Source organism: Rhinoderma darwinii, chromosome 5 (assembly GCF_050947455.1).
Source record: "Rhinoderma darwinii isolate aRhiDar2 chromosome 5, aRhiDar2.hap1, whole genome shotgun sequence".
Classification (NCBI taxonomy): domain Eukaryota; kingdom Metazoa; phylum Chordata; class Amphibia; order Anura; family Rhinodermatidae; genus Rhinoderma; species Rhinoderma darwinii.
Window position 1 is genome coordinate 137,211,482 of NC_134691.1, and position 20,836 is coordinate 137,232,317.

General features: G+C 42.8%; 2 protein-coding genes across 8 annotated transcripts in view; one reads left to right on the forward strand and one right to left on the reverse strand.

The window, feature by feature from the left end:
* Positions 1–6,490, reverse strand: part of CARMIL1 (capping protein regulator and myosin 1 linker 1) — a 489,111-nt gene extending 482,621 nt beyond the window's left edge. The window contains exons 1-2 of the mRNA XM_075826549.1: positions 6,266–6,490; positions 4,543–4,678 (exon numbers count right to left, since the gene is read on the reverse strand). The gene's annotated coding sequence lies outside the window, so the exon portion shown is untranslated. The remainder of the gene's footprint in view (positions 1–4,542; positions 4,679–6,265) is intronic.
* Positions 1–20,836, forward strand: part of RIPOR2 (RHO family interacting cell polarization regulator 2) — a 157,394-nt gene that overhangs the window by 38,098 nt on the left and 98,460 nt on the right. The window contains exon 1 of one of the 7 annotated variants that reach the window (XM_075826555.1): positions 279–431. The exons of the other annotated variants lie outside the window; for them this stretch is intronic. The gene's annotated coding sequence lies outside the window, so the exon portion shown is untranslated. Of the gene's footprint in view, positions 1–278; positions 432–20,836 lie in introns of those variants that run through there. 7 annotated transcript variants of the gene reach the window in all.

Below are 20,836 nucleotides of genomic sequence, written 5' to 3' on the forward strand. Positions count from 1 at the left end.
GCGTTTTTTGGAATGATGGCAAAAAAAGTCAGTGCAAGAACAATCCGAAACTAGCAATTCTTAAGTGTCAAGAAATAGAAAATAGATGCATATCTGAATATGTGACCGGGGACTACAACCGGACAAGCAGCTGCATGTAAGTGAGAATCTGAAACTTCACGGAGTACAGATGACACCAGAATCAGGCGGAGATCCAGCTCCCTCATCTGCCCCCTCCTCTCTGAGTGTAGTAGCTGCTGCTAGCAGTGTGGGCTATGCCAGCCATTCACTGAAGACAAGCTGCTGACTGATCTCTTTTTTTGGCACTGAAGCCTGGGCTTGGAAGTATTATCAGATACAATGGCTCCAGACCGGTAGAAATTAAGCTTTGTTGATGAGTGTAAAGCCACAGATCTAAGCAGGGGTATCAGTCATCCACCAACACCCTGAAGGTAAGACGATACAAACTCACGACATTAAATATGTTGTAATTTTATCAAGCCGCAATGCTCCACATTGATTTCTTCCGTTTTTATCTCCTGTATAATAGAGTGAATGTTAGTGCTGCCAGTGTGCTTGTTGGCACGACACTGAGCGATCTGATAAGAGGTTCACACAAAATATGAAAATATTTTGTCTGTGCAGGGACCGGTATGTTTTCTAAGTTACTATGTGGTGCCCAAAGAGACATGATTTCATTGTGATAAAGCACAGCAGTTAATGTGGTAGTTTTATTTTTGGGTGTTTTTTTTTTATTTATTTGTTTTTATATTATTATTATTACTATAGGGAGTACTGCATCAATCCTCCTAGCACTTACCTTTATGTCATGGTTGTACATGGACTGTGATTTGCCCCCTCCTCCCACACCTTCCACTGTTACAACTTTATGTATTTACCATAAGGTTTACTATCACATACACTTCATTTCTTGCTGGTTTTTCATATGTTTAAAATGTTGCATCTTATGTAGAAAAAAAAAACTTAAATCGCACTTTGTCCCAAATAAAGCCTTTAAATTGAGGGTTCTGTTTGATTCATGGAAAGATGAGAGACTAATAAAATGTCTGTTGTCACCCAGGTTTCTTAGAGCTGTGAACAACATACCTGCCTAATCATACAGGGATATATCCCCATTCCTATTTTACAACATATCTATAATGAGACATCTGTGGAATCTTTACTGTTGTACATATTAATCCTCACCCAGCCTCACAACTGGATGAGTGACAAGGGTCCATTCACTCATTGCAGGCGAGGTGCAATTAGAACTCTTTTATTAAAAAAAACTGCATTCATTTTCATTGCGATTTGATATGGATGTGGTTTTTACCGCATCGAAGAATGCAGTAAAAACACATTTGTTTTTTGGATGCGGTTCTAACCGCATCTTAATTGCAACGTGTGAATGGATCTTAAGGGTATGTTCACACGCAAACTCAAAAACGTCTGAAAATACGGCGCTGTTTTCAAGGGAAAACGGCTGCTGATTTTCAGACGTTTTTAAGCCACTCGCGTTTTTCACGGCCGTTTTTGGAGCTTTTTCAATAGAGTATGAAAAAACATCTTAAGAAGTGACATTTGCAGCCGTTTTTTTACGCGGCCGTTTTTCAAAACAGCCGAGTAAAAAAAGCGGCCCGTCAGGACAGAATGCCATTTTTCCCCATTGAAATCAATGGGCAGATGTTTGGAGGACCGAAAATAGACCGTGTGAACATACCCTTAGAGTCTGAATAGAATATTTAACAAATTGGCAGAAAAGGACAGGACTTTTCTTGTCCCTCCTTACATTTGAAAAGTGGCGGGGTCTCCAAGGAGATGTAGTTTAGGCCACATTTATTAGTAGACCGACAACATTTTTATTAAGGTATCACTTAGTGAAAAACTAGATATGGACCGCACATCCACTATAAGGAGCAAGCAAGTGGACCGCACGTAGACTTGCTTGTGCTCTCAGTAAGGTGAGCTTTTTCCATCTGTTCACATGTTGTGGTACTGTGGGGTGGTATCTGTTGCTGTAGTGCTGCACTTGTGGAGGGACGTGGCCCAGAGCCAAGGCGGCTTGGCATGGCCTGATAGCATGGGTGCTTTAGGCCTCTTGGTTTCTCCCTCTGTAGGAGCGATGTGGCAGTGGCCGCCATGCGGTGCTGCAACCGATAGAGTAGGGACCCACTTTTAAGAGGTTGCTGTGAAGTGGCAAGTGGGCTTGTATACAATTTGATCAAAATGTTAACAAAGAACCTACTGTTCATGTTTATAAATTTTGCCTAGCCACGATGGCTCAAAGTATATAGTGGCTGTGCGGTCCACGTCTAGTCTCTCACTAAGTGACGTTTTTATTAAGAGTTCAACATGCATTAAATTAATTTGGCACAAATCACTCGATCTGCCTCCTTTACTTCGACTGGAGTAAAAAACAAACTAACTCCAGTCTTCGTAAATGTAGGCCATAGTATTTTATGAGTTTGAGGTACGGTTAAATATGGCATGTATGATATAAAAAGACGTAGGCCCCAGAGGACTGGCACCAAGATCTTTATGATGGAAATTCTTTCATCAAGGTATGTATACATATTGTAGGATGTATATTTAACAGTACTGTTTTTATGTCATGCTAGGAGACTGGAAAGTCAATACTTTCCAGTCTCCTAGCAAAGAATGATTACTTGCTCCGGCTTGGTCTGTTATAAGATAGGGGGGAAAAAATTAACCGATAATTTATGATTCTCATAATTTTTTTATTTTCTCCGTATACAGCTGTAGAACATTTGCACAAGCTATTCATTAAGTGACTTGTATGGCAAGCTACAAATGTCAATGTCATGTTTTTAATGTAGTCTAGTACAGTGTAAATGACCTATATTTTAGAGCGCGGTGTTGTGAAATTACAGGGACATTGGAAACATTACATATTTTTTTCATTTTATGCACTAATAGCTTCTTTGAAATCCAAGGACGTTCGCATTAAATTCAGAGATGCAATCTCCGAGTTGTATGGAGCTGTAATACGGTACCCATAGTCCTACTGTATATAGCATAACTTTGTTGGGACTCCGTGTGTCTTTTGTACAGCCTCTGTACACACGGTCTTATGACTACGATTTCAAAGTGAGGATTTTTTTCTGTCGTATTCGGTATGAATTTGACAGCAAAAAAATTGTGGCATGCTCCATCGCATGCCGTGTTACGGAGTGAATTTCCCCAAGAAGCATTGCTTAGTTTGGAGATTATGTCCGAAATGCCATTTGATGGAGCATCACACAGTGACACGCAGAGTCCCTGTGGCTATGTAATGCGACTCTATCCTGTGCATGAGGCTTCAGAGGAACCGAGCCATCTCCAACTTGCAAACAATGCTGTGAACTCTGATACCGGCCATGGCAAAACCGTTAAACACCTCTTTTCCAGATACAGGAAGATAGATGGGCTTTCAATGTTGCCTTTGTTGGGTGAGAAATTAGTGTTTCATAAGTCTTTTATAGCAAGTGTAGGTTATTTAAGAAGTGTGTTTTGTATTGCCACATACATTTTAGTTTATAAAACCACCATCTGGATATGTGTGGGGACAAGCCCTAGTGTTGTCAAGTTTTTCAGTTCTGTTTAAGAAGTTGCTTATTTTTAGCAAAACTAATATCAGCCCTTCAGTCAGTATCCTGCTGTTTTAAACATGCATTAAAGTCTGATAATCCTTATGTGCCTTGCATTGCACTCCACTCTGCTAAGGATCCGCTACTATCTTCATCCGTTGTAACCACATCCAACTTCTGAGTCAGACTTCTCCCGTGCTGTTCCTCTTATTTGCAATGCTTTTTCTCTGTTCCATACGACTATCCACCAGCACTTCGACAGATCGGTCAGATTTTTATGCCCCTATATCTGAGGACCGCATAAAGAAGTGACAGACATGCTGATTTAAGTGTGGTGCCGCTCATTAGTTAAAGCGGTTGTCCAGGCTGGGGGCTGTTTTTTATACTGATGACCTATCCACAGGATAGGATATCAGTATATGATCGGCAAATATCCGACACCCGGACCCAACACGATAATCTGTTATGGCTGCCTTTGGGCGCCAGAAGCTATGCAGGGTTGGTGCTGGAAGATGGCTCTGACCACTGTATAGTGGCTGTGCTGTTTACTGCAGCTCTGCTCCTATTCGCTGTTTCGGCACCGACACTTTATCGCTTCTGGCGCCCTGCTGCAGCCGTAACAGCCAGTGGCGGATTAAGTAAACCATGGGCCCTGGGCTGTTCCACAAGCTTGGGCCCCCTTCTCCACCACCGCCCTGCCACGTCATGTCTATATTAAACACCACCTTTCTGTGTGAGCATTGACAAATGAGTGCTACGATTCCCCTTGTCAAAGGGCTGTGTCCCTACACACTGACAGTCTCCAACCATCGCTGACAGTATCACACTGTGTAGGGACACATCCTCCTGACAAGGGGAATGGTAACACGCATTTGTCTATTAGTCCTGGGTACACAAAGACTTTATGTGGAATACAAGGATTTCCGATAACAGACATGTCAGGAGAGGTGACAGATCTATAAATGCAATGACTCACAGGTGATGTCTTCACTGATGGGTCGTTCTCTTTTCTTCTCCATCTGACACAGACCGTTATGGCGACTTCTCCTGATGACTGCAGAGTTTCCTGATGAGACATCTTTTCCCCTTGATTCTGTAGCCATTTTCAGCATCTATAGCAACATAAAAATTCAGAAATAAACACCATAAATTGTCTCATACCCCAGACCCCTAAGCAAATTAAGACCCAGGCCCATACATTAACTCAAACCAATAAATTCAGTCCCCAAGAGGTAACTAAACTTTTAAAAAACATTTGGCGTGTCATAGTGAGAGTGATATGTCAGAAGTTTTGATTGATGGGGGTCCCAGCATTGAGACCACCACCGATCACTAAAACAAAGCAGCAGGAGTGCCCGGGTGAGCGCTGTTCCACTTAATTTCTGACTGTCTTTTCTCGGCGCGGTGTACGGACTCATAGACTTTCTGTTGTGCCCATACACCGCATGCTCGGCTATCAGAGGAAAGACGATCAGAAACAAAGTGGCAAAGCACTCACCTGAGCGCTTCTGCCACTTTGTTTCAGCGATTGGTGGGGTCTCAGTGCCCGGACCCCCACCGATTAGAACATTTGACATGTCACTATGACATGTAATTTTTTTAAAATTTTTCGTTAGTTACCCTTTAAGCAGTCAGACACCCCTCCCCAGTGCATTTGACTGACTGCTGAGTGCCCTATGGGAGGGTCTAAGTGTCTGACACTTAGGGCGGATTTACACAAGCGTGTGCGCTTTGCGCACGCAAAAAATGTGGCGTTTTGCGCGCGCAAAAGGCACTTAACAGCTCCGTGTGTCATCACCATATGATGCGCGGCTGCGTGCCTTTCGCGCAGCCGCCATCATTATGACACTCTGTTTGTATGTTTGTAGCACGTGGTGCTTTTCTGTTTGCAATCATAGTTATACTGCTGTTGAGCAAATCACGCACATCCCACGGAGGTGCCTCCGCGTGGCATGCGTGATTTTCACGCACCCATTAACTTCAATGGGTGCGTGATGCGCAAAAAACGCAGAAATATAGGACATGTCGTCAGTTTTACACAGCGGACTCACGCTGCGCAAAAATCACTGACAGTCTGCACTGCCCCATAGACTTGTATAGGTCCGTGCGACGCGCGTGAAAAGCACGCGCGTTGCACGGACGTATTACACGTTCGTGTAAATCCGCCTTTATGGCTCTTGGGGGGGGGGGGAAGGAGTTATTCCCCTATAGAACCCTGAACAGTCAATCAAACGCTCTGACCCCCCCCCCCCTTGAGTATAATAACTACTGAGGGCTCCATGGGGGAGATTATACTGCAGGGGGGGGGGGGGGGTTCTGAGCATCTGACTTACTGCAGAGGGCTCTATGGGTGGGAAATTATTTTGCACACAAAAAATGTTACATTAAACACCCTATATACAATTCACACTAACACCAAACACTATATATTCAAACCACACACACTATATAGACTTACATTATAGACACTATAAACACAGCACACACTATATACACAGCACACACTATATAGACTTACATTATGACACACACACACACACACACTACATAGACTTACAATATAGACACTATATACACAGCACACACTATATAGACTTACATTAACACACACACACACACACACACACACACACACACACACACACACACACACACACACACACACACACACACACACACACTCTCTCTTACTTACTTACCAGTCTCTTCTGCGGTGCTTGTCTCTGGCAGCCTCCAGGACCTTAATCATGTGACTGTGACGTCACCACAGGTCCTTCACCCTCTAGTTTCAGTTTTGCCGTTATCAGGCAGCTGCTGGAGGTTTAGACAGGAGGGAGAGTGCACAGCAGCACAGAGGAGCAGACTGTCAGGGAGACTCCAGCACCTGCCCATCACAATCTCTGACAGTCTGCTCTCTACAGCTGATGTGCTGTGCCCCTGTTCCCTGGCCGCAATTGACTCCCCCTGCACATTTCCCCCGCCGCAGCAGCAGCCCTGGAGAGTTTTGGTTCACTTGTGTGCAGTGTGGGAAGCTATGGGCCCCCTGCAAGCCTTGGGCCCCGAGCGACCGCCCGAAACGCCCATATGGGGATCCGCTACTGGTAACAGCTGCTCAGTGTGGGGTCCGGGCATCGGACCCCCACAATCATACTGATGAGTCATCCTGTAGAAAGGCAGTCCGTATGAAAAACAGCCCCCAGCCTGGGCAATCCCTTTAAAGTTTTGTAGGTGGCGTGCAGCCATCGACACAAGTATGTAAATAAAAGTATATTTATTTACACTAGCCACTGATTGACACTTTTCTCCCTACATTACAGTGATCGGAAGAGAATTGTCAATTAGTGGCTGGAGAGTGGGGGAGCATGAATATACTCGTGCCGCAAATATAAGTTCTAAATACTCAATAACTATAACTAATAAGTGACAGAAACAGTGTGTCCGTCACTTCCTCATGATGCCCTCAGACAAGGCAGCATAAATATCTGACCAATCTGCTATAATTCCTTCCTGCACCATGATGTAACTGTACATCATAAAGCGGGTGGAAGACGTCTACTCCATATATTGCAGGTGTCAGCTGCATTATGACAGCCGGCACCTTGAACTAACGGTCGTGATTAGATATAACTCCGAGCCCGGCTGATCCACTACTTAGATGCTGCTGTCAATAGTGACCACATCGTCTAAGCTCGTAGAAAGAGGGGGGGGGGGAGAGTCCCCTCTGTCACTCGCTTTCCCACTCTTTCCCAAATGCAATCGCAGGGTACCGATGGTTGTCAAGGTCTCTCATCTTGGTGCTCCAATTAATAATAGGAGCCGGAAAAAGTGCAATACACTGCAGTACAGAAGTATTGCAGTGTTCAAGTCCCCTACGGAGCCTATGAAAAATAAAGTTTAGTAATCTGCAAAAAAAATATGTTAAAGGTTTAAAAAAAAACTTTTTCCATGGTTTTCCCTAAAGTAATACAAAAAATAAATAAACATAATTAGTATTGCTGCATCTGGAAAATCCTGAACTATTCAAATACGACGCTATTTAATCCGGAGGCTGAACGCCGTAAATTAAACAAAAAAACTGAATTTGTTTCTTTGGTCACCTTAGCACCCAAAAATAGTGGAATAAAAAATAAATTGTATGTACCCTATAATGGATCAGTCCCATAACTACAGGTCTATAAAATCCAGCACTTAGCCATGTAGTCTGCCTTTACAAACATTTTTGAAAGTATGGGTTGTTCTAAAGAGCTCACTGAATTGCAGCGTGGTACTATATAATAGGAGGCCACCGTTGCAACAAGTCAGTTCATGAATTTCTTCCCTCCTAGATCAACTGTGAGTGGTATTATTGCAAAGTGGAAGCTTTTAGGAACCACAGCAACTCTGCCACGAAGTAACAGACCACGTAAAGGTAGGCTGTGTTCACATCAGCATTGCCCTTCCGTTGAGGGGATCCATCAGAGGTTTCCGTCAGTTTAACCCCTCAACGGAAAGGCAAACTGAAACCTTAGCTTCCGTTTGCATCACCATTGATCTCAATGGTGATGGAAACGTTACTAAAGGTTTCCGTTTGTCACCATTGTGACAGGGTTCCATTGTTTTGACGGAATCAATAGCGCAGTTGACACAGGGCAACACTGATGTGAACAGGCCCTTAGAGTGGGGTCGCCGATTGCTGAGGTGCATAGAAGTCGCCAATGCTCTGCTGACTCATTAACTGCTGAGTTCCAAACTTCCTCTGGCATTAACATTCTATCAAAAACTGTGCACTGAACAGGCGTGGGTTTCCATGGCCGAGCAGCTGTATGCAAGATTTACATCCCCAAGTACGCTGCCACTGGACTTTGCAGCAGTGGAATTGTGTTCTGTGGAATGACAAATCACGCTTCTCTATCTGGCAGTCTGATGAATGAGTGGGTTTGGCAAATGCCAGAAGAACCTTACCTGCCTGACTGTATTGTGCCAACTGTAAAGTTTGGTGGAGGAGGGATAATGCTATGGGGTTATTTTTAAGGTGTTGGTCTAGGCCCCTTAGTTCCAGTTAAGTGAAATCTTAATGCTTTATCATACCAAGACATTTTGGACAATTGTATTTTTCCAACTTTGTGGTAACAGTTTGGGGTTCGGCCCTGTTCTGTTCCAGTGTTACTGTGCCCCAGTGCACAAATCAAGGCCCATAAAGGCATGGTTGGGTGCGTTTTGGTTTGGAAAAATGTTACTGGCCCACACAGCGCTCTGATCTCAACCCCATAAAACACCTTTGGGATAAACTATGACTGAGATTGCGAGCCAGGCCCTCCCGTCAAACATCAGCGTCTGAACTCACAAATGCTCTTCTGGATGCTCTCCGAAATCTTGTAGAAAACCTTCCCAGAAAAGTGGAAACTGTTTTAGCTGCAATAGGGGAACTTACTCCATAATAATGCCTATGGATTTAGACTGAGATGTCAGAAAAGCTCCTGTAGGTGTAATGTGTAGGTATCCCAATGCTTTTGTCCCTATGCTGTACGTATGCATTCATTACCTTCTGTTTTAATATGTCCTCAATGAACAAATATACACTTTTTTTTTTTTTGTACTGCTCTCTGTTATTAGGTTACATTATCTAAGAGGACTTTAATATCTCTAGGCTTAATTCATTTACTGCTACGTTTTATGTACTGCATAAAAGTGCATTCAGAATTTATTGGCCTGCAGCACCATTTTCCCTCCTGACTTTGCAGTGATCACACCTCATGTGACTTCCATCCATAGACTGCATTTTGTGTTTGATAACCGCAAATGTAAAAATCATGATTGTAGAAGATGCATCAACCTGGACAAATAAATCTAAAGCAATCCAGCAGCAGGGTTTTAGTTTCAATATATACATTATTCACCCTTTAATTTTAAAGCAGATATGTTACCTGAATTTTCTGTTTAGACTTAAAGAGGCTCTGTCTCTAGATTATAAGAGCCCCATCTCCTACATAATCTGATCAGCGCTGTAATGTAGATAACGGTGGTTTTTATTTTAGAAAACGATCATTTTTGAGCAAGTTATGATCAATTTTAGATTTATGCAAATTAGTTTTTCTTAAGAGACAACTGGGCGTTTTTTACCTCTTTAACAACTGGGCGTTGTAAAGAGAAGTGTATGACGCTGACCAATCAGCGTCATACACTTCTCTCCATTCATTTTTAGCTGTAATCGCAGCATAGCGTGATCTCGCGAGATCGCGCTGTGCTGTCACACACTCCCACATTAACTTTACATAAGTGTCTTGAGAAAATAGACATCGCTTTCAGCCAGGATGCAATGTCTATTCACACTCCCGACACTTCGGTAAAGTTTGTGTGGGACTTAATCACAGCACAACGTGATTTAGCGAGATCACAATGTGCTGTGTGAGTAAGTCCCACAGAAACTTTACCGAAGTGTCGGGAGTGTGAATAGACATCACATCCTGGCTGAAAGCGATGTCTATTCACTCTCAAGACACTTAGGTAAAGTTAATGTGGGAGTATGTGACCGCACAGCTAAAAATGAATGGAGAGAAGTGTTTGACGCTGATTGGTCAGCGTCATACACTTCTCTTTACAATGCCCAGTTGGTAAAAAGGTAAAAAACTCCCAGTTCTCTATTAAGAAACTAATTAGCATAAATCTAAAATTGCTCATAACTTGCTCAAAAATGATCGTTTTCCAAAATAAAAACAACTGTTATCTACATTACACTGCCGATCACATTAGGTAGGAGATAGGGCACTTATAATCTGGTGACAGAGCCTCTTTAAGTAGAGCAGACCAATCCATGTAATGTGCTGCCCTTAAAGGGGTTATCTGGGAGTTTTCAAATTTTGCAGGAGGGTTGGAGAGGGTTAAAAAATAAACTAACAGGTCCTCACCCTTTTGAAATGACACATTAGACAAAACACAGCCAAACCCCATTTAATGTGTATGGAGGCCTTGCAATTTTCCCCACAGTAGATGCCGGGGTAACTAAGGATCCGGCATGTTTTGTTTCAATATCCCCGATCCTTTGTTCCCACAGGAGATAGGCTGCTCGATGGGTCTGGCGATATCTAAAATGTAGTTCATAAATTGAGGAAACGCCTCCCTCAGTGATCACTATAGAGTGTATCTCCGCTTTTATCATTGTCATTTATAGGTCCCAATTCTGTGATAAATTTATATCTAGAATTTAATTATAGCAACCAGAGCTGCATTTTTTCGGATACAGCGCATTGATTTTAAAACCGAATATGTTGGCTGCATGCAGCTGCCACTAGAGGGAGCATGGGAGCTTACTGCATACTAAATTATCATGAAGTTGAATGTATGACAATATGCAGTTAGCTCCCATGCTCCCACTAGTGGTGGCTGCATGCAGCCAGCATATTGTGTTTTAAAATTGTCAGTGATTTTGAGCTCTATCAGGGAAAAAAGGAGCACTAACTGCTGTAAAGATATATATATATATATATATATATATATATATATATATATATATATATTTTAAGAGATTAATCCGCACAAAATTTTAAACCCGTTTGAAAAGGAGTATTTGAGGATAGATCACGCTCATGCACACGGCTATATTATGGCTCTGTTTTGTATGAAACTGTATTGGGTCTGCCATAGAGGTGCATGAGGCATCTACTGTACCCCCATATGCCACCGATTTTTCAAATGAGTTTTGGTTTCTTTTTTCTAATTCTGTAACAAATCTGACCAAAAAAAAAAAGTGAAATGTTTCATCAGACTCCATATGTACTGAGGTATTCTCTCATAGAATCTTTGCTTCTAGGGGAGAATATATCTATAAACACGTATTCCAATGGAGCCTGTACGGCAGGTACTACGTCTCCATAAAAGAGAGATCGTACTGCCATACAGACTCCGTGTCTGCCTGCATGAGGCGTTTATCACGAAGGGTCACATGCAGCAGACATGTTGCAGACCTTTTTCAGCCACAGAAATGTATTCAACTAACCTGCCACTTGTGAATATACCCTGAGGTTTTTTTTGTGTTTAGAAAACCACAGGAGTTCTTTGATGCAATTTGAAAGTATTTAATGGTGTATTTTTGTACACATTATTATTTTATTATTTTTTTATTTTTTTTTAGTTTATAGGCATATCCTAGCCCAGGGGTCTCAAGCACGCGGGCCGCATGCGGCCCCTGGGGCTGTCATCTGCGGCCCGCGGGACACAGAGCCGCTAGTATCGGCTCTGCTCCGAGACTCTGGAATTCCCTGACATCGCTGTCCACATATGAACAGCGATGTCTGGGGCTTCCCTAGAGCCGGAGTCCCGAGCAGAGCGCTGGTGTCGGCTCTGCTCCGGGACTCTGTGGAATTCCCTGACATCGCTGCCCATATATGGACAGTGTGTCAGGGTCTTGCCCAGAGCGGAGCAGAGCGCTGGTGTCGGTTCTGCTCCTGGACTCTGTGGAATTCCCTGACATCGCTGTCCACATATGAACAGCGATGTCTGGGGCTTCCCCAGAGCCGGAGTCCCGAGCAGAGCGCTGGTGTCGGCTCTGCTCCGGGACTCTGTGGAATTCCCTGACATCGCTGCCCATATATGGACAGTGTGTCAGGGTCTAACCCAGAGCGGAGTCCCGGGCAGAGCGCTATTATCGGCTCTGCTCCGGGACTCTGGGGAAGCCTCTGACATCGCTGTCCATACATCGACAATGATGTCAGGGGCTTCCCCAGAGCAGGAGTCCCAGTGATGTCAGGAGCACAGCTGGAGTCCCAGGAAGAGCCTACTAGCGCTCTGCCTGGGACTCCAGCTCTGGGCAAGCCCCTGACATCACTGGGGCAGCCTCTACAGAGGGCACTGTGGCAGCCTCTACAGAGGGCACTGTGGCAGCCTCTACAGAGGGCACTGTGGCAGCCTCTACAGAGGGCACTGTGGCAGCCTCTACAGAGGGCACTGTGGCAGCCTCTACAGAGGGCACTGTGGCAGCCTCTACAGAGGGCACTGTGGCAGCCTCTACAGAGGGCACTGTGGCAGCCTCTACAGAGGGCACTGTGGCAGCCTCTACAGAGGGCACTGTGGCAGCCTCTACAGAGGGCACTGTGGCAGCCTCTACAGAGGGCACTGTGGCAGCCTCTACAGAGGGCACTGTGGCAGCCTCTACAGAGGGCACTGTGGCAGCCTCTACAGAGGGCACTGTGGCAGCCTCTACAGAGGGCACTGTGGCAGCCTCTACAGAGGGCACTGTGGCAGCCTCTACAGAGGGCACTGTGGCAGCCTCTACAGAGGGCACTGTGGCAGCCTCTACAGAGGGCACTGTGGCAGCCTCTACAGAGGGCACTGTGGCAGCCTCTACAAGTGGGTGTGTGACAGTATCTGAAGAGGACACTGGCATTATCTAGGGGTGTGTTGCATTATCTACAGCGGGCACTGTGGCCTTATCTACAGCGGGCACTGTGGCCTTATCTACAGCGGGCACTGTGGCCTTATCTACAGCGGGCACTGTGGCCTTATCTACAGCGGGCACTGTGGCCTTATCTACAGCGGGCACTGTGGCCTTATCTAGGGGTGTGTTGCATTATCCACAGAGGGCACTGCGGCACTATCTAAAAAGGGGCTGCCCAATCTTGACATGTGTGCTAACTGAGCCGCCGGACTGCATTTAGCGACACTTAAACTGGAAAGCTGGATTGTTGAAATAAGCACGTGGAGAAATATCTAACATTTTAAACCTAGCGCTATTATTATAGTAATGTAGTATTATTATTCTAGTAATATAGTGTTATAGTAGTTCAAATAACTAATTGATTAACAATAATTTTGTATTGTATCAAATGTGAAAGTAATGCGGCCCGTCAACTTCCCATTTTTTCTATATGCGGCCCACTTACCCGGCCGAGTTTGAGACCCCTGTCCTAGCCTATTGAAGTCTATGGTGACAAACTCAGTACCTAGAGCATGCTTGGGTTTTGTTTAGGAAAAAAAATGCCACTGACCACCAACACAGAAAAAGGTGCCACAAACCACGATACTGTGTGTACAGATTTTAACATGTTCCCATAGAGTAAGGGTATGTGCACACGATAACGTCCATTACGGCTGAAATTACGGAGCTGTTTTCAGGAGAAAACAGCTCCTGCGTTTCAGACGTAATTGCTCGTACTCGCGTTTTGCGAGGCGTCAATTACGGACGTAATTTGGAGCTGTTCTTCATTGGATTCAATGAAAAACGGCTCCAATTACGTCCCAAGAAGTGTCCTGCACTTCTTTGACGAGGCTGTTATTTTACGCGCCGTCTTTTGACAGCGACGCATAAAATTACAGGTCGTCGGCACGGTACATCGGCAAACCCATTGAAATGAATGGGCAGATGTTTGCTGACGTATTGGAGCCGTGTTTTCAGGCGTAATTCGAGGCGTAAAACGCCTCCATTACGCCTGAAAATAGGTTGTGTGAACCCAGCCTTACCGCAAATGTCTGACCATGAAAAACACACTTCAATGCGGTCTTCAAAATCAGCCTAAGTAATGGAGAGAACACTGATCCTTTTAACTTCTCGATGCTTCTCGAGTCCTAAAATGTCTTTAAGAGATGTTTGCCTTAATTACTTCATTGCAATATCTCCAGCATCCCACTAGGAAATTGTATTGTTGATGCCTGCTGCTAGCTCCAATTAAAGTATACAAAAATAGTCTGAATAGTACAGAGCACACAAGCCCAGTGGCAACCATGAATATGTAGCTGAACATTCATCTGTTCCAGTCAAGAAAAACAAATGGCTTGTACAAAGCTATCATACATAACAATCTATTAAATACATCAAGGGATCCTGGATTTCAGCTGCTTGGTTTGCCTTTCTCTCACATATCCAGCACAGTGTTCTTATTACCACACTATGGAGGTAATGGTTTCCCATAGTAACCAATCAGATTGCTTCTTTCATTTTCAAAAGGGCCTCAAAAGAATTAGACCTAAAATTTGATTGGTAGCTATGGGCAACCGCTCTATTTCTCCTTTGTGCCACTATTGATAAATCTATCCTGTTATGTCTTTCTCCAAATGTTGTATATAATTACATTTTAGGAAATAGGTTTTAAAATATATAAAGCATATATACAACGAGAGATTTACATATAATTACGGCTTTCAGTTAAACTTTATAGTTTTGTCTACAGTATCAGACTACACACAGGGTTTGAGGCCTGTAACCATGAAGCAGAGATTAGTTGTCTGCATATGAGCTGTATAGACAAAATGGTTTAAAAAGTTCAAGTACCCTTTTGCGGCTAAAAGCAAATGGAAATTTCGCACTTAAACGTAATTTTCAAACAAGCAGTAGTGACACTTCTGATATGTACAAAAAATACCTAAATTCCTAAAGTGGTTGTCCGATGAAAATACATATTTTTATTTATTTCATAAATTTTTCTTATGACATGAATACATTTTCTAATATACTCTTAATATAGCTCCCCCTCCTCTTTGCGTGTCGATGAAGGGGCTGTCTGCCTGGCTCAATTCATAAGCTAAGCCAGCCCTTCTCCATCATGGCTGATTCAGAAACTGGTAAGGGAGCTGGCTTAGCTGTTGAATGAACTTCTATATAGTGTATTTACAAAGTTTATTAGTGTGTGTTAATAAACTTTGTAAATACATTTTATTAAAAATAATTTTTACTTCTAACCTACAACTGCTCTGTATTCTCTATACAGTGCCGCTGTATCGTTCGCTATTCACTGAATCAGTCCCGTGGACCTGACTGGTTCAGTGAAAGCAGGTCCTACATGCCTCTGACACGCAGGACCCACTGTCACTGAACCAGTCCGTCCTGCAGACGTGACGGGAACAGGATTTAGCGAAAGATACAGCTGCTCTGTATTGAAAATGCAGCGCATTTGTATCTTCTAAGTGAAAATAATTTTTAATAGAATGTATTTACAAAGTTTATTAACACACACTAATACACATTTTTATTTAAAAAAAACAAAAAAAAAACACTTTCAAACATTTACATAGTCTTTAATACACTGAAGTCTGGCACGTTTAATGCAAACAGCTGACTTCCTCCTCCGAGGAAGGAACAAATTGAAAGTGACAACTTCTTGGAACTGGCACAGAACTTGAAGTGCACATAGTTATTTGCCAGCCCTTCAAAGTGTCTGAAATGCCAGTCCTTGCTACCCACTGAAGCTCAGAATGACTTTGACTAAGCAAGTCAGCCACCTAATTACTGCCGTCCCATTGCAGTCAGTGGGCACTGTGCTCACAAGCTGTTTTTTCTCATTTAAAAAACACAGTTGGAGCCTCCGAGCCTGTGACATTTCAGAGTCTCAAAACTAGAAGTTATTTCCACGATTAAAGGTTAATGTTGAGAACCAGTTGCTTGGCACAGTTTGCTTAAGGATTTGTCACATTTAATTACAGGTTTTATTTTTTAGATGGGGATGTTTTTGTAGGTTTTGAATTAAATAATTTGCTTATTTCTGAGACTTTCATACACAAGGGAATATTTTTACACATCTTAGTCAACTGAAGGAATGGGTGATTTAACTTTTGCTTATTGTAAGTGGGACTGCTGACTAGTTCTGAACAGTGTGATTTCTAAAAAGGGTACTATAGCCTAAGCAACCGTGCAATGGTGGAAGCCTTTTCTATAAAGTTTCTATAATAATAGCTTTGCAGGAGAGGCTTCTGGTGCCGTATGGTTATCTAGACTGCCCGATTCCTGCGGTGGGTCTTCTGCTGCCCGATCTTCTTCTTCTGATGGATGTCCATACATAAACATTACTGGAGGTACACATTTTCAGCGTTTTTTGTATAGTTTTCTAATATACTTTGCTGCAATTGGGCAGAGATCTTGAATATGGTGTGGAATTGAAACAAGCCCTCAGCTTTGAGAAATTATAGGCCCCATTCACACGTGTCGGATTTGGCACACATTCCACCACCTGTGAATGGGGTTTAGTGCGGAAAATTTCTGCGTAGATTTTTATTTTTTTTCCCACAGCATGGAAAAAAGGAATCCGTGAATATAAGTAGCATACCATTTTATTCCTGCGGATTCCGAACAGAAAAGATGGTGGATTTCCACACGTGTGTTATCCTCATTGTTTGTTGCTAATCCGCGTACAGATCCGCGTCACTTGAAACTGCACATCTGCGGCAGAAATTTGAGATTGCAGATCCTATGGCAAATCCGTCCCGTGTGATAAAGCCTTTTGTGTTTCAAACTCCGCACAACCGATCTTGAAAAATGGGTTTTAAAACTTTACGCCTACTCCAACAGTTTATGAGATGGCATAAGGAGAAAAAACAATTCTCTAACATAATCTACTTGAAGCAATTTGCTAGGTATGCCATATGCGCCAGCTCGACAAAAGGGTGCAAATTGATCAGACTAGTAAATTCAAGCATTCTACAAAACTATTGATAACTCGCCCCAAATGTATATTGTAAAGTTGCGAGCGATCGTGACGACAGACAGCGGGGATCTCGCGATTCAGGTCAGACTCCCGTTCATGCGCCGGAGACCGGAACATAGGAAGACACCGGAACATCAATATTAATCACTCCCACCCAGCTATATAAACCTGACACTGTCAATCCTTAAAACATTACCCCCTGAGGAAGCTATATTAGCGAAACGCGCGTCGGGGCGCTACCACATCAGGCTGCAGTGTGGGGATATTATACTATCCATCTCTATGAGTAAGCTTGCATATACACCTGCTAATGTATAACAGATCTTTTTCTGTTTTAAGAATACTTTAGATGCTTGATCTTTCTTTCCAATTGTGTTTGCCTTGAATTTGACCTTCTTTTCTTGATCTACTTTCATCATGGCGTAACTCATGCAACCTTCTGACTCTGGGCACTTAGGAGTATATGGTTTTATATTAACCCTCTGTCTCCCTCAAACCGAACCTGTCTTTTCATAACTAGGATGCATGTACGCTTGTAAGATATGACTTAGATACTTAACTTTGGTCTTTGTGAGGTGTACATAATTATTAAGAACCTTTCATGCAAGTTACTCTTGATTTAATTGACTTGAAGCAACCACACTGATTTTTTTAGATCCCTTTAAAATTTTATATACATGTCATTTTATGTTGTATGTCTTAATAAAATTTCGTAATTATATTCTAAATAACTGTGGCGTTATGGCTTCTGTTCCTCAAATTTTTCTAGTATATTGCAAAGTTGTCGAACGATAAATTTATTAAAGGAATTGTCAAAGAGTAAAAAACAAACACAGTACTTCGTTAAATACCCTGCCATTCGATTGTTCCCTGCCGGTCTTTGTTTACAGTTCAGGGGCGACACGTGACCACTGCAGCCACACACTGGCCTCAGCAGCACGTCATCCCTCCTGGAATGTACAACTTTTGCTGCTCCATAGTTTCATTAAATTTGAAAACCCTGTTATGGTTTGCAGCAAACGCAAAAAGGTACAGATTTCTATAAAGCTATAGATCTATTACGTTCAGCCATAACATTAACCACTTAACGACCAGACCTGGTTGAGCCTTAGAGGCTCTGTCACCACATTATAAGTGGCCTATCTTGTACATGATGTGATCGGCGCTGTAATGTAAAATACAGCAGTGTTTTTTATTTAGAAAAACTCATTTTTGACGGAGTTATGACCTATATTAGCTTTATGCTAATGAGTTTCTTAATGGACAACTGGGCGTGTCTTACTTTTTGGCCAAGTGGGCTTTGTGGAGAGAAGTGTATGACGCTGACCAATCCGTGACCAAACAGCGTCATACACTTCTCTCCATTCATTTACACTGCAGATAGCGATATAGCTATATCGCTATGTGCAGCCACATAAACACACTATAACGTTACTGCAGTGTCCTGACAATGAATATACATTACCTCCACCCAAGACGTGATGTCTATTCAGAATTCTCACACTTCGCTAACGTTTCTGTGAGATTTACAGCAACGCAAGCGCAATCACGTTTTAAATGACAGTTTACAGCGTAATCTTGCGAGATTACAGAAATATCAAGAGTAAAATATCAAGCGAGCTAGCAAATCCCCTTTAAAAAGATCTGTGGTCCAGTGATAAAAACTGGCTACTATCTTCAAAGTGAAATACAGGTGATAGCAGTGCCAGTGGAAGATTTTAAAGCCTTCTACCAGGCCTTCTGCTCTATAATAAGTGATGGCACCAGATCTTTACAGGAGTATGATAACCTGTGAGGGACATCAACAGCCACCCTTTGTATATTGTAGGTGGCAGAAATTATTTATTTGGCTGTCCGAAGGAATCCCAGTGGTAATTTACAATGAAAAACTGAATGTCCATTAAATTTGAAAGTATCTTTAAATAAATCGGTCAGTGTTATCCAATGTAGTTGCTGTACCATTGATAACAGAGCGTGGTGTTGTTGAAGCCAAATTACTGTAAATGTTATCTCCATGATGAACTTGTTTTTGTTTATAACCTCCTCACAAGACTGATCTGTGATGAACATGTGATTCCAGTCTCTCCAGCATTTTGTGTATTACTTGTTAACTTTTTATTTCTATTTAACCCATTCCCCCTGCTGGCATTCTGGGCCCTAATGTCCAAGCCATTTTTTAGATTTTTCCATTGTCACATTCGAAGAGCTGTAACTTTTTTATTTTTGCGTCGGCATAGCTGTATAAGGTCTTGTTTTTTGCGGGACGACTTGCAGTTTTTATTGGTACCATTTGAGAGTAGATGCGACTTTTTGATCACTTTCTATCACATTTTTTTTAAGTCAGGATTAACAGAAAACAGCAATTTTTCCATTGTTTTTTATTTTATTTTTTACGGCGTTCACAGTGCGGGTTAAATAATGTAACAGCTTTATAGTCGGGGTCGTTACGGACGCGGCGATACCAAATATGTGTAACTTTTTTGCTTTATTGTAGTTTTTTTTAATAGTAAAGCATTTTGTAAGGGGAAAAGCTGGGTTTTTCATTTTTTTTTTTTTCACTTTTTTTTAAAATTAACTTTATTTAACTTTTTTTACTCTTTTACTAGTCCCACTAGGGGACTTCCCTATCCTCCGATCGCTATTATAATACACTGCAATACTTTTGTATTGCAGTGTATTACTGCCTGTCCGTTTAAAACGGACAGGCATCTGCTAGGTCATGCCTGCGGCATGATCTAGCAGGCATTCGCTGCAGGCAGACCTGGGGGTCTTTATTAGACCCCCGGCTGCCATAGAAGACACAGACACTCGGCGATTTTATCGCCGGGTGTCGGTGAGATGAGGGAGCTCCCTCCCTCTCTCCAAAACCATTCAGATGCGGTGCTCGCTATTGTGCACCGCATCTGAAGGGTTAAACAGGTTAGATCGATACTAATATCGATCTCACCCGGCAGAGCAGGGACGCCCCCAGCACTCAGCTGCTTCTGGCAGCTGACAGCAGGGAGATTTCACGGCTCCCTGCTCTGTTTACTTTATTCTAATGCAGCGACGTAGTTTGGCGGCGCTCTAGAATAAAGCCCACTAATGACCGCCGTAAAAAGACGTATCGGCGGTCATTAAGGGGTTAAAATTGACTATTTAAAATGGACCAGCTGTGGGCCAAATGTATTATCTGTTTTATACGCTTTTTTATTTATTTTTTTACCACGATCGACAAGGGGGCATGGCTTAGCAGGAACGGGACTGTGGTTTAGCGGAAAAGGGGCACAAAAAACTGGCGTAAATTAAGTCAACCAAGAGATTGTATAAGGTAGAGAGAAGTGTCTAACACGTTTAGCTAGGTCCGCCAAATCTATCATACTTCGTGCATTACTTTGACAAGTTTGGCGCATTTTCTGACTCCCTTGCCTACAGTTTACACTATCTAAAACTTATACAGTAGCCGTAAATCTGCCCCAAAGTGTTCATTCTGTCACTTCTAGCATCTCTAGTCATAGTAACCTCTTTTTCTTTAAACATGAAAGCTAAATTAAATGTTTGTTTACTAGATTCCTTCCAAATGTGATGTTATAGTTTTTCACAGAATGTAACTTGACCTGAAAGGGAATCTGTTGCCAGGTTTATGCTGCCCCATCTTAGGGCAGTATAAAGTAGTGCCAGAGGCCCTGATTGTAACGCTGTATTACTTCTATGTCTCTGATCAGTAGTTTCGATAAAAATCACTTTTTCTCATACAGCCCATATTCGTAAACTGCAGCTAGCCCGTCCCTCCGGCCGCTGATTGGCAGCTTTCTACCTATGCACAAAATGAGGAGAAAGCTGTCAATCAGTGGTGGGTGAGGCTAGACAGTGGGTGGGGGCTAGCCACAGCTTATGAATATGGGC